General features: G+C 32.0%; 1 long non-coding RNA gene across 2 annotated transcripts; it reads right to left on the reverse strand.

Annotated features, from left to right (window-relative positions):
- Positions 1-252: 252 nt before the first annotated feature.
- On the reverse strand, positions 253-7,567 carry LOC124455102. 2 transcript variants are annotated; one of them, XR_006951711.1, is made up of 4 exons: positions 7,387-7,567; positions 6,572-6,617; positions 5,207-5,277; positions 253-481 (listed from the first exon to the last, which is right to left on the reverse strand). It is a non-coding gene; the product is annotated as an uncharacterized LOC124455102 (long non-coding RNA). The 2 variants fall into 2 exon arrangements; XR_006951710.1 differs by having other exon boundaries at positions 5,185-5,277.
- Between the last annotated feature and the right edge of the window lie 7,755 nt (positions 7,568-15,322).

Consider the following 15,322-nt stretch of genomic DNA (forward strand, 5'->3'; position numbering starts at 1 on the left):
TCGTGGAGACTCTAGTCATTCACACTTGTTACGACGTTCTATCAGGCAACTTATCCCAATTGAGGTTCATCAGAAAAAGACAGTAACGAAAGAGTAGAGAGCGATAAGAACGGCGAAGAAGAACAAGTGCTTTGTCCAACTAATCGACCACAACGCAGCACGGGAATAACAGGACAATGGCGAAGATTGCAGAAAACAAACAAGCTCTAAACAACTGTACATTCTTAGCAAAAAATAGTTTTGTTTTTTTTGTTTTGTTTGTTGTCAACATTTTTATTATGTCAACCCTGGGGAGTGTAAGAAAGATCAGAGTAATAATTATAAATATATGATAGAAAAGAAACATGTCAATCAAATGTCAGTTAAATATACATATCGAAGGCGAAGACATCTTGTTTGTATTCCGTCCAAAGATTTGTGAGTATATATTCCAACGCTCATTAAAGTGTGTTTGACATTTTTATCCATTGTTGAAATGTATCTGTAAAACAAAAACTACATGTAAACAAGTCGTAATCAACCGTATTCTCATAATCTATGAAAAAAGTAAAATGATGAAGTTTATTTCTGCTAAGAATATATTACATTATCTTTGACAATTGACAAATCAATCCGTAAGATTTTCTTTTCAAGTTGCATAAATTTATTGCATGGATTCCGCAAGACGCTGTTGATTGCTACCTACCATGCCGCTTGTACTGCTAACACCAGTAAGCATGCAGTTGATTAATGTTATAGATTAAATAACGTAGCAAATCCTTATTCAGAGACGGATCAACATAGTTAGTTTTGTTGATTACAATGAGTTATCAATTTTTACAAAGAGATATCAATTTTTACAAAGATTTATCATCTTTCCAAAAAAGAAGGCGTGAGTTCCTAGAAATTGTTTCAGAAAAGTGAGGGACACGAGCATTAAAGGTTCCGACACGAGTGGACCTTCTGTCGAGATATCTATACTGTGGTCGGCATATTTAGTTGACAGGGATGTTTATTTTGAGTAAGTAATGGTTATTTAAATTATAGCCTAAAACAACAACTGCCACAAAATAAATCCACTAGCAAAGTGTGAAAGCATGGATATTTACCATAGGTTTTAATAAAGGTATGTAAGAATCATAACATATTGTTTATCGCAATAACATTGCACAACAATCGTCGCAGTTCAAGATTCAATATATTGACGTATGTGTAGTTAAGGTGATTATTATTTTTAAGTAGAAACTGATGTTTTAAGACAGGAAATATACAGAAAATACTGTTATAGTGTCAGCTATTTGTTATTTTGTAACGGCAATTGAAAGTGTACACATACTTTATGCACAAATCGTGCTTAATGAGTGAGGTATATACAGCATAAGTGTTAAGTGTTAATTGCCGTATTTATGGACGTGCTAAAGTGGATAACAACTGATAAAATCTACATTTGTGTCTTATCTAGAGAGGATTATCTTTATAGTTTAAGTATCAGCAATTAAAACCATACATTTTCAAGTCTGATTACACAATCTAGTTTTTGTTGAAGCTAACTAGCAGGATAAACAATTTACTTCTGTTGCATGGAATGCATTCAGCTAATTGACAACAGCCGAGTTTCACATAGCATGAAAGTAGAATCAGCCTTTGTCCATAAATAAGATGCCAACAGATTATAAACTGCAAAACTTTGAACAAATGTCATTTTCACGAAGAATTTGATCGAATAAAAAGATCCTTGCGTCTATAGAACCATTTGCAAAATAAATTAAAGTGCTCATACATTTATACATATTTGAAAGCTACTATGATCAACTAGATACATTAGAAAACTACATAAGTGTACTTTGCTGAATTGTAACACAGTATTTGTGAGTGAAATCCAATTATGACTTAATTCATAATATCATGCCTGTCAATAAATTGGTGAATAACATGGTATAAGAAATTATCCAAATCTAAAATTTACATTGTCTGCATGTGAGCATTAATTTGCAGGTAGCACAATGTTATCCAGGGGCAGCGCAAGGGAGATTAAAGGCAACCATTGTGTTTCTACTGCCATGTTAAAAATAGTTTATAATGTTAAAAATGTTATTTTAACATTAACTAAAGAGAAAAGTCGCCAAGAAAAACAAAAAAGCCAAACGTATTTCAGCAATACAAATGGCAAACATAAACAAGACATCTGTTTATCATGTGCCTGCATATCAATAAACGAGCAATGAGAATGAATTAGTGTGTTTAAACAAACATTTGCATAATTCAGAATAGATGAATTGGATTAAAGTTAGCTACGCAAAACTTGCAATTTTATATCCAAAAGATAATATAAAATATCTAAAATTAACCAAGATACATGATGTAACTCAGAGTTGTCGGATAGTTCTGTTTTTATTCTTATTGGGCAAAGATGACATGTAACACACAGCACAATCCATTTTATAATGCTTTTTTCAGGTATGAATTAATGCATTGTAATCATGTATGAGCCCTGAATGAGTCCATTAGCTGTTTCACTCAGCATATATAGAAATATATTGTAACATAGAAATTCCTAAAGACATTTTCTTCAAAGAAACACGCTGAAGTGCTTTACTATATGAAAGTCTCATAAAAAAGTTTTCTCCCTGATAAATGAACTTGATCACTTGAACTGAAATTAAACATTTTAAACAAGAAATTTGCTGTTTTCAACAGCATTTTATAGCATGCAGTTTGGCTTTCCCCTTAAGAACAACTTTAGAGTTGCAGTTTCAGTGTCTTGTTAAATATACAACGTGTAAGAGTGACTTTACACCTGCTTCGTGCAAGTTTTACAATGTCATAGTGTGACAGTGCTATCTTTTGTTGTACATTGAGTACACATCAGAGAAATATTAAAACAGTTGCTGGTTAATTAATCTCGCCTAATCATGTTAACTTATAGTTTAATGTTGGATTCAGAAAGGGGAAAAAATTTGCCCTTACTTTACAGTTGATCGAACCTCACAAAATTTAGTTCTGGAACAAACAACCAAAATGGAAAAGGGAATGTAAAATACTTGCTTAGCACAATATCAGGGCTCATCATGCTGCAGGATACATAGGGAACACAAATATATGTAGAATCTAAACACATCTAGAATAACTATGAACCTAACACAGACAGCTTTACACAAAAATTTGCAAAAGCAGATTTTGAAGGAGCCAGTAACTACATTACACTTGAAAGGAATTGAATTAAAAGTGGGTGAATTTTTAGGACATTCCATGGGCTTAAGAAAAAACAAGAAACAACAATCACGCACTGAAAAAATTTCAGCTCAGCATTAAAATATTCATCTCAAAGTAAATATTTAAGAGTTTCATTGGGTTATTCATACGAAAACCAGGTCTATATTTCATAGTTACACATTATCATTTTAAAGTGACACAAACTTTCCCTTGTTTGTCCACTATCTAACAAGTAACACCCTTTTGCCGCTTAGAAAAGTTTAAGGATTCAATAAGTCGAGAAATGTGAAACTTTCAACATCCTAAAACCATATTACCCAGTGTCAATTACTTTAAAGTGAAGCTGCTTAGAACAATTTTTCTCACATTTTTCAAAGCAACAGCCTGCAAAACAGCAACTTTCACAAGAGGCTATAATAGGAAATTCAAAATATCTCCAAGTTGTTTGCACAATTTGAAACTCACTTTATCTACGCCTGTTAAGAGATAGGAAAAAAATATCGTAGAAAAAAGCCTATGAACATTACATAGATCTTCATGTAATCTTAACATAGACAATATCTACCCAACTCAAAATCGAAAAGTCTCTGGAAGATAATTCTTCATTAAAATCAAAATTAAAAGCCTGACCTTAATTCTAGCCCTAACCAAAAAATTAAGGTATTATAAATTGGTTTATGATTTAACATGACTTTGACTCGTAGATTTCATTTTAGATTATTTATAGTGTTAAAGCATTTTGGACAATGATCAAAGTCGTTTTGATAATTGCTATTGTGTCACGTTCTATCAAATCAACCCTTCTGGCCTCAGTTATTACTTGAAAATAACTGAACTAAAAAAAAGGGGGAAAGAAGATCTTAACATGTAGCTATAGATTGTGCCTTGTGAAAATTTTGTCTTCTTCTAATACCTAATTTATAACGAAGAAAGAGATATACCTAGGCGAAGAAGTGGACAAACTTTTTAATAAGAATCAACCGCCATGTAGTATCGAAAGACAATTCGTAACCACAGGAAGAAAATTTGAGGCTGAGGCTCAAGCTGATACGCCCTTAAATGTGAGTACCATATTTAACAAAGAATAACATCATAACGCCCTTGATGCAAAATTTGTTAAATGGTTGTTACGATCCTAAGTAAAAATCCTATAAGACCCCAGGCAGGATATTACCAATGCTTATTCCATCCTAGTAAGAATCCGATGATGATCCTGCATGACCTTACAAAAGATTATTTGTTCTTCCCTTACCATAATATTCTATATAATATTACATTAAAGAATTCTATAACATATTTTATGCAATATTCAATTGATGCTAATAGATCATGCAAGATCCTGTAAAATCCTCTACAGTATTTTTCTAGAAAGCAGGAATCAAAAAAGCACGCTACAAATTGAGAAAAACAGGTCATATTTGAGAGATGGAAGATGAAAAAATTAACCTTTCAAGTGACACATGCTTCCTTTATAACAACTATAGTTTTTCATTACTTATTAGAAAATGCGATATATGATGAGCAATTGGGATCATTTATAAAAAAACCAATTTGTCAAAATAAATTGATATTTAAAGTTAATATATAATTGTATATTGTCAGGTAATGTAGAATTTAAGGTCAAGAGTGCCTCTACAACGTATAGGTTTACATTGCTTTCTCAGTAAATATACCACTCTTATATGTTTAACACGTAATAAAATCCACAAGGCAGCATGCTATAAGACTTTGACAATTTAAAAAAAAGAGCAGGAAAATACCTATGCTCCTAAAAAATAATCAAAATGTCATAGCATATTTTTTACTTTGAGCTCTTAGGTGAGTGATGTATAATTCCCACTCCTTGTATTTGTGAATGCACTCTGCCTTTGTGTTGACCACTTGTACTTTTCCATTTACATATCACCAAATACAAAATAAAAAATACAGCTTATCCTTGACATTGCCATATTAATGCAAAAAACTCCTGTAACTAATTAAGAAGGTACATACCTTGCTTGGTCAAATATCATACCTTCACATTTTCTTTTTAAAGAGAAATAATCAAAAATTCTCTACAATGGCAATTTTTCATCCACTATTCCTCTATAAGGATTAAAAAGATGGAGAAAAATACATAAGCATACTAAATACATTACAAAAAACATATCAAAAAAATATGAATAAAGATACAAAATTTTCACTTAAATCTGTCAAAGACACTTGACTGGCCAATGGTATTAGTATTGTCAGACACAAAGTAAACAATACAATTTTTCCAGAATATTAACACCAGAGCTTTTTTGATAAGCTAAATTAGCTGTTGGATACATCTATTTCCTCCCAGAATTGGAAACAGGAATTTTCATATTTGTCAAAAAATTATTGCATGAAAATCATACATTGCATGATTTTTGATGTAATATTTGTAGCAACAAAATGTTTTCATTAAAACTTACCGATGTATCAAAACTAAGTTTTCATTGTTAACAAATGATGCAAATGGCAAAGGACAAACAGCTCTGTTCTGGGTAGGGATTATCAGCATGCTTAATTATCAAACAAAATAAAAATATGGTAAAACATTATCCACATTCTACATGCACAGGCCATAAAATGAGAATTCATGTTGGTTGTTGTGTATGAGAATAACCATGATACATTTTTTTTTCAATAAAAATGCTCTGACTTCTTGAAAAATTGATTAAAAGTAATAAGGATTACCATAATTTCTAATTAGCAGCAATTTTAAAAAACACTTGAGAAAAACGACGATTTTTTTGAGAGCAAACATGTTTCGACATTATCAGAATGCCATCTTCAGTGCAGAATGATTAGTGTTAAGTAATATGATACATAATATGATATGAGTAAATTAATTACAATGAGTATTAAGTATTAATAACTATAACGTAAGTTCTAAAAATAAGTATTTATAACAAAAGTATTATTATAAAGTAAATATAGTGTTGTAGTGGTGAACTTGGATATTTAAATCGGGATTAGTTTTATTAATGTGTAGAGCTTCCTTGATTTTGAGTGAGAAAGTGGATTGATCAGTGTCGATGATTTTAAAACAGGAAGGTGAGAATTTGTTTTTACATGAAGGAGAGGCTTGAAGATGTTTGTAGATAGTGGAGTTTTTGTCTGTGTGAGTATGTTCCTTTATCCTGGTAGATAATTGGCGAGAAGTTTCACCAATGTAACGGGAATTACATCCTTAATACTTAATACTCATGGTAATTAATTTACTCATATCATATTATGTATCATATTACTTAACACTAATCATTCTGCACTGAAGATGGCATTCTGATAATGTCGAAACATGTTTGCTCTCAAAAAAATCGTCGTTTTTCTCAAGTGTTTTTTAATAAGGATTAAATTGAACAAGGATTACCAAGAACAAGCTGTCATTGTTACTTGAGATCAATGACATGACTAATCTAAAAAATTATGAAAAAACAATATCAACTTTACAGTGATAGAGCATGTTGACATGCTATTATATCTTTACAATTAACTAAGATTGACTTGCTTTCACTGATTCAACGAGCTTAAATATTAACATGTAAGGATTTACCTTATAAAAATCGAAGACCCAGAAACAAAAAATGCCATTTGTTGTCATGTGTTAATATTTCTGATAAAAACTGCAATAGCATACAATTAAAAATATAATTGTAATTAGTTTACATTGCAACAAAATGGCCCTCAAATTCTCTAAAGCTGACACAAAGCATGGCAGCTCAATATAAAATTGGCAGAACCAAATTGAATAGACTGACCAACTGCCAATGCCACAAACTTATTGCGAAACATCAACAACAGAAAAATAAGAGATGACTTAAAGAAAAACAGTCAATATTGTCACAGTAAATATTAATAGTGGTACTGCACATGGTAACATAAGTTGAGAAGAACATGAGCATTTTAGTCAATAAATCTTAACCTTGGTCTGTCTAGTCAATAAATCCTAACCATCAATGCTCAAACTTAGAAACGATGGAAACAGCTTTCGAAAAGGGCAAATAATTGCATAAAGATTTGCTTTTCAATGTGCATTGCCTTGATGCTTTGTGCGTGTTCCTTATAACGTACTAATTGAGTTATCATAATAATAATTAGCCATCATTAAAGAATCAGTTTTATCCAGAAATTCAACTATAAAGAAAAAATTTATTCATGATTATATAGAATATTATGAAACTTTACCTCAATGGTGGAAAGCAGTTTTTTTAGATCTATTCCAAAGTAATATTTGCTAAGTTCGTTTGACGATGGAGCCCAAATCCTATTGATGTTCGATATTCTAGTGAAGTGAAAGTGACTGAAATCCGTATTGATCAGCAGCGATTTTTCAAAATACCATGGAAGTTGCGCTGATTTTATAACATTTTCAAAATTTGTAATGAATGAAAAAATTCAATACAAATTTTCTTTGGAAAGAAGCCAACAATCATCACACAAAAATAGGTACGCGCGTACATGTGGGTAGCCACAAAATAGACGGCAAATACATAATATAGATTAAACATTAAACTTTGTTTTAAACATTGACGGCAAGTACGTAATTTATAAAAATTTTCGACATTGCAAAAATGTGCAATGAGCTCAATCTTCAGTCGAATGACCAACCCAAACAGACCTTTCGGAATCAGAAACGCAAGTGGTACTTACCAAATATATTTGAGAGATGTAATACGTTCTAGGTTGTGATATGGTTGTAAGTAATAGAGTAGTGGGTTTATTGACCTCTTTCGTTTGCGCTTATAATGTACAATCCTCACTCTGGTCACAGTGCTTTGGTGAGCAAAGCGCAAAGAAGAAAGCAAATGACTGTATTTTCATACGAGTCTTAAATGTATTAAAGTAAACTTCTCGTTGTGGATTTACATGAGGATAAAGTCATATAAAAATACATCAAGCCTTATGATACATTTCAAACACAGTGCGACGAATTGTTTATTTAAAAATATTTTGGTATGTGCTCCCCGTATTTAGAAAAGTTACGTAATTTTCATTTGAATGATGAGTGAGCTAAAAGCACATTTTGAAATTCTTAACCATTTTAAAAGTTTGATTTTGTCCATCTATTTTCCATACACTTTATGGCTTCCCACACCCATTTGTTAGCTTGTTAAGCGCTCTTGCATATATTACTTGTCACATGACTTAGCTTACATCGTTAAGTTTAAGTTGCAATAAATAAATATGGTCAAATATGATTTCAAACGAATTTAGATATGTATTTATTGAATTTTTTGCTGAAAACTATTTTTTGATACAAATATTGAATTTCATCAGCTTTTTTTTTCAAATAATTTTCTGACGTATATAAGTGATATGTTGTTCAGTCAACCGATAAATCAACGCACTTCATACGAATTGTATTTATTTACATTATAAGATGTGACACTTGAATAATGAATATATGTTCGGTAATTTTGCTAAAATGGGTTGTGCTGTTTTGTTGCTGTTTTGTTAGAACACGTATACTGATCTTATGACTGATGGTAAGTAAACAAAGCGGGATGCCAGGAACAACACTAAACGTAAAGACCCTGAAAGATGCTTGGATAGAAATACATGTTTAGCGATTAAGAATTTTAGCATTTGAATTACAGAAATATTTCAGACCGATACGAATCTGATATCCATCAAATTACCATGCTTAAAAACGGGGTTGCTAGGTAGCATTATGCGATAAAGAAATCCATAAAAGGCAATACGAACTTGTTGGCGAAACTCCTTATCCTTGTACAGATGGAGAAAAGAAAATAAAACTAGAGTGAAAGTAGAAAATTAGCCACCCTAAATGTTTTAGTCATACTTACAACAAAAACAATTTTCGTTTACTTATGTGCCATTTTTACTTATCTCAATTTTATCTTTCGTTGATAAGTGCAGACTGCCAATCAAAGGCTTGAAAGGATAATTTAGTGACCAAAGAACATAGCTTCAGTTCTGGTCGCTAAGCATTCAGATGGTTTTTTAGGAGAAAACACTTTTGAAAACTACGCGCATAAACTTTCTGTTTACATTTTCAGTTGGGATGTAAAAAACATTTATGGTTATTTAAAATGGAATATTCTAGCTGATAGTTCGTAAACAATGCTTTCTCTAATTTTTCTAAATTTTCTTCAAAGTCATACATAATATAAATCCCAACAAGGTTTTTATATTCACATGAAAAATATGTGACTTGGACGAGATTTGAACTCGTACCTTTGGAATACTAGTCCGCCACTTTACCTGTGAAGCGGCGGTGCGATGGCACAGATGATATAGTGCCATCCAGTAACTGCTATTATGTCATAATTTTAAATTAGCTTGCAGACAGTACACATGCAGTGGAAAGCTTCATTAACAATGACAGAAATTGACTGGGACATAAAAATAGTGGTGAGTGTACGATCCACGACACGTCTATGAAAGACGACGTACGCGACACTGTGTTCTAGGGCGGTTGCGTTGCCATGCCGTTTGCTGGGTTGTCAGTCAATCGTTCTACCCCTTAAATTCGGCATTTTTTCGTCGCAAAACCAACGTAGGATTTCAGAGGTAAACTTCTTGCAAAAACGTTGGTCAAAATAACGCTACTTTCCGTTTTATTATAATTTCGTTTAACCCTTTTATTTTATACCACGATTTCGTGCAGTGTAAACCTATAAAGATAATATTTGACAATATATGCACGACAATAAATCCGCCATTTCTTGTTTTAAATGTTCGAGTTCATCGCATCATGTTGGGTTGTCAAATCGTAACAAAGTTTTTGATATAAATCGCCAACGCACTGACCGCGCTAGAGCCCATTCTCACATACGTCGTCTTAGAAGGACGCGTCGCTAATTGTAAACTTGCTGGTAATATTTGAGAGAATACGATCGTTCAAAATAATTTGCTTTTTTTTAGTAGACTTATAGTGGGGGATTTAAGGATAGACAAATTGTTAAATACATTGTCTCAGCAGCAAAGCTATTCATTGTGATGGTATAACAGATAAATTCATACTAACCTGATATTTCTTTCTATTGGCTTTTTTATTTACTAATTAACATAAAAATAAACAATGCCTTCTGTTCCTTAAGACTTTATTGTTGTAGTGAAAGTAAAAGTTGTTAATCGTTTTTTTCACCAGAAGGAGCTCGAAGAATGAAAACCTATGTAACTCGGACAACCAAAGATAAGCCGGAGTTTTAAATTCAAATTTTTCTGTATTATCGAAAAATTACACGCATGACTGACCAGAAAGCCTGGAACCAATCTAAATGTTTCTTATATTGCTTCACGCGCGAGTTTTGCTAAGAACTTATACAAAATCAAATATAATTCACTTACTTATATTATAAATACCTATATTGCCATCGACCTATGTGACATTACATGCACTGAATTTCACTGTGCTACTTGGCCCCTATTTTAAATACAGAATTATAGCCAAACTCTGTTTTAGAGTAGATCGAGCTAATGTTAATTATGACAGGCGTTATCCTCCTTTAGAAAGTCTATTGCACAGGTCTCAAAAAATAACTCTAAATCTGTTAATAGTCAAATGCTTTCTTTTGTAGTTTACTATATCAGCATTTGTTGACAAAAACATGAGATTAGGAATTGATGATTCATTCATTTAATCTTTTCTCTGTTAATATTTTGACTGAGCTCTTAATTCAAAGCTTGACACTACGTTAGCTGTAGAAGTGGTACTTTTAAATATGGACTTGGTTCACTGTTCTTCAATGCATTGAGAGCAAAAACCGAATAAAATGGACACAAGCCGCCGAAAACCATCAAATCATTATGAAAAGTGATTGCCTATACTGAATATGTACTTCGTTAGTCAGAAAAGTACTATGCCTTTTAAAACATAAAATTGACTAAAAATTCCACAACATCTGCGGGTTAATGAAACAATTGATCTTTCAAACATTTCAGTCAAACAATTTCCATGTCATCATATAAGTAATACATCAACTGCAAAAAAACTTTATTTTTCTCAATGCAAGAACACAAGTAAAAAGAGGCACTTTTCAACAGGGATGAGGAATTTTCTTTAGAACTGCATATTGAACTGGGTTAATTTCATTGAGCACAAGTTTCACAACACCAATCGCGTCTCAATAATCCTTAACTCTGAAAAGATAATCTTCTGGTGGAAATGAAACAATCTGAACAATTTCTTCAATTACACTGGTAAATGCTCCAATACCGATAACACAGATTTCAACACCGTCATCTCTCAGTTTCTTTGCATTTGGTACTGTTTGGCTTTTATCTACGTTTGACTGTCCATCTGTCAGAAGAAACACCATTTGACGTGCACCGCGACGGCTTCCTATATAAATTAGACAAAAATGAAGTGAATGCATTGGTTTGATAGTTTGAGAGATAGATGTTCTATGCAAATTATAGAAGAAAATGTTGTTGTTTACTTAATATTAGTATTGCTATTTTTAAAATACTGATGCTAGATAAACCAGTTTTAATGATCTTATTGTAACTCAATATTATTGAAGGAAAAGCTAATGAATCAGAAATCGCACAATGATCTCTACATTTCAAAGATCTTAGACGAATTCAAAGTCATTCCTCTTTTAATGAAACTATAGTTGGCAAAGTCCCCACAAATCTGCAGCCTTTTCATTGTTATTACTCTTACGCTTGTTATTAAAGAAGTAAAATCAAAAAAAGCGCTTTTTTAGAATTTTAAATTAGTAACGTACACGTTCAGAGTAAGGTATTTATTTAGATTTATGTAACTATCAAAATTTTAAATTTCAGCTTTTAACTAGCATGAAAGAAATAGAGAAATATTTGTAAGCAGCATTTTGTTGATAAACCAGTTAGTAATGACTATTATAATTTTTCAACTTCATTGTATAAGTAACTGTTTTTTGTCGTCTCACCTTTCGTAGAATCATCAAATAAATTTTTTGCTTTTGTTAAGCCGTCAGCAGTGTTTGTCAACCCTCTTTCATAGCTGAATAAATCAGAATTTGTGGCAGCTTGTGAAGCAGGAAAGAAATTGAACATAATCCTTGCGTAATTGGAGTACTGAACACCAGACCAGTTACCATCGTAGTTGGAAGGTAATTTTATATTCATCATATTTTTCATTGCCTGTTTTCCCTTCTTGTACTCACAATCTCCAATGGAACCTGATGAATCCATTACAACAGCAGTGTCTTGAAGATAAACTCTTCGTTATTTATGAGAGAAGACGGCAGACGAAAGAATTTCTATACAATTTTATCTGCTGTCACATTTATTTGAGGAATTTATTTGAATTCTAAAATAAATAGTCGTAGAGCGCAGTTTCCCACATTACCGAAAATCGTTTAAATTCTATGGCGTTATTTATCATAATGGCAAAAAGTTGAGTTTATTCTATCCAAAAGTAACCAGCTGGTACACTACAACAGTATATTTAGCACAAGACAATTTCATAACGTTAACTTACTGTCATAAAACTGCTTATTACTGATCTGAGGTAAAGTGGGATTCGGTGTAGTGGCTCTAATCCAAAATGGTAGTGTACTTTCCACTTATGTTATTCCACATACAAATGCAAGAGTTATCATGGAAAGTGTGGTTGCACAATTCCTGTTAGGACTTGAATGTTGAATTGATATCTCCTAATGATATAAATGAACTTTAAATACTTAATGATTTCCCTCGGCCTCATTCTCGTGCAAAAACCTTCACAAAGTACTTGTTTTAAGTTCATGTTGAAAATCTTTAACTTTAAAGCCTAGTTTTCACTGCAACATAAGCAAAAGAAAGAAACCAAAGCAAAGCAATATTCTCCAGAGGGTAGAGGAAGGAAAAGAAAAGGAATTTGCTTTACAATGTACATTTGTTTCACCTTAATTACGCTTATGTCAGGATCTAGCATTTCTGCTTATGCTTATATGTTGATGATTGTGTTGGCCGCTTCATTGCATTCTTTTTATTTTCTTTTGTCTTTGCTTGTCCTTAGGCTTATGTCCCAAGTGAATGCCATGCTTAAAAGATTCACTTTTAAACGAAATTTGCATTTCGTACTGAGCTACCCTTAATCTACTGTTTGGTTACAAATGTTCCCTGTGACATTCATTAGTTATACGTTCCAGATGTGAGAAAAATGAACAAAAACGTTTCTTTTAATTTGCGTGGTATAAAAACAATAAGTATGTGGTATTTTATTAATAGTGAGCACTAAAACTTGAGCTTTTTACTAACAAACTCAAGCAATCGAGGAATAAAAAACTTATGCATGAAAATGTGTAAACCATTTTCACAAGGAAGAGTATACTTAATGGTAAATAAAATGTCACACAAGCAATTTATTATTACAGGATGTTTAGAAACTCATATAAGAAAAATAGTTTGAATCTTATTTTATAACATGCAATAAATAACATAGAACGGCATGATCTTTATATGCACTAACTTTGGTTTATGTGAAACATGCAGATTTAACTTTATTACTTGAAATTCTGCCAATGCAAATTTAATTCTGTTTGAAAAAAAGTTTTTGTTCTGATACAAGTAAAAAGATGATGACTGGTATAGTGCCACTTTACAGGGCGTGCGTTCAACAATGAGATTCGCCAAACTCATTCTTATAATGATGATTTAAAATAACTGTGGAACGTCGTTAAATAATTGCATGGCTTTACTCATTTTGAGTGTTTTGATTTTGAAGTTTACACTTTTAATAATTTGGAGAAAATTAGCTTAATGCGTGCTCAATTCGATCAACTTCAGCAGAAAGCGATAAACGTTCTATATAGTTTTGTAAATATTTGTCTCGTCGTTACTTGATAACCATGAACAGATTTCAATGAAGATTTATAAATATAGGAACGTAACAAATCAAGACATATTTTGGCCATGGATATTTGCTTTCAGCTATGTACTCAAAAAAACTTATGTGGCTAGATTTACTATGACATAAGCCTACAATAGATAAAGTATGTATGAATCGAATAAAAAAATTACCTGCAAATTTTCACGTTAGCTTTGTTCAACTTTGCAAAATGTAACCACAAGTGTACAGATGTTTTCTTACTCCTTCTTCTATTAATGTTCCTAAGACTGCAACTTGTGGTAGCAAACAACTTTGGTATATACCCCATGCAAAGCATGTAGCTTCCACTTTGCAAAATCATAGACACGAAGCTTACCAAAACAATGCATATAAGCGAAGAAAAAGTTGGAAGTTGTCAGAGGTTATTTACATGATTCGAGGGATTAAATATTGCCAAAACTTCAAGCAAAAAATTAAAGCTATTTGTTGAAACAGTTAATTCTCAAATTAGGCCAAATTAATTCTTTTCATTTTAAATGCTTAGCGTTTTTGTAAAGTCGGAATATTGTAAAAATGCTCAAGATGATTTATCTGATGATAAGTATTTAATCTTTTCCATTTGCCAAAATCATTTATCACTTTGCTGAATCCAATGTACTCGGGCTTATGTAATCAGCCCCTCAGGCCAAAAATTCTTTTTAAGGCTTAAGCTTCAAAGACTGCCAGTATCTAATCAGCAAATACAATAATTTAATGATCTATATTTAAATTCAAACATACTTATTTCATATTGATCACAACTGAAATCTAAATACCTTATAGCTGTGTAAACGCTTCCTTTACAACTTGGTAAATTTTTAGAATAGTCCGACTATTCTACAAAATTATAGTCCACCAAATACAAAACAAAATTTGCTAATAGAATACAATACGCCTGACTTTCAAATTGACGACTGCACCCGGTCGTGAACAGTGCGTGCAAGTCAAGGCATCATTGACTAATAGAAAATATAGTATCAAAGTAACAAAATAAAAAAATGAGTAAGAGGCATAATTAAAATCAAATAAATAAAGATCAGATGGTGCAAGTTGTGCTTATGCCTCCGTAAACAAGAATGCGTTTCAAATAATAACTTCAGATAAAACTGAAATGCAATTCGGACTTTGTAAAAATAATACGTAATTACTCATCATTTTGGTGACCTTTGTACTCAAAATAGATTAACTATTTTTTTAGGAAAATACGCATGTCGCATGGCTCTTTTGACATACCCTAAATCCGTTCCTGATAACAACTGCTGAAAATACTTTTTTGTAGTTTTGTCTCATTCAAATACGTAAGTACACACATGTGCT

This window comes from Xenia sp. Carnegie-2017, unplaced genomic scaffold (genome assembly GCF_021976095.1).
Source record: "Xenia sp. Carnegie-2017 unplaced genomic scaffold, XeniaSp_v1 HiC_scaffold_3, whole genome shotgun sequence".
NCBI classification, from domain to species: Eukaryota; Metazoa; Cnidaria; class Anthozoa; order Malacalcyonacea; family Xeniidae; genus Xenia; species Xenia sp. Carnegie-2017.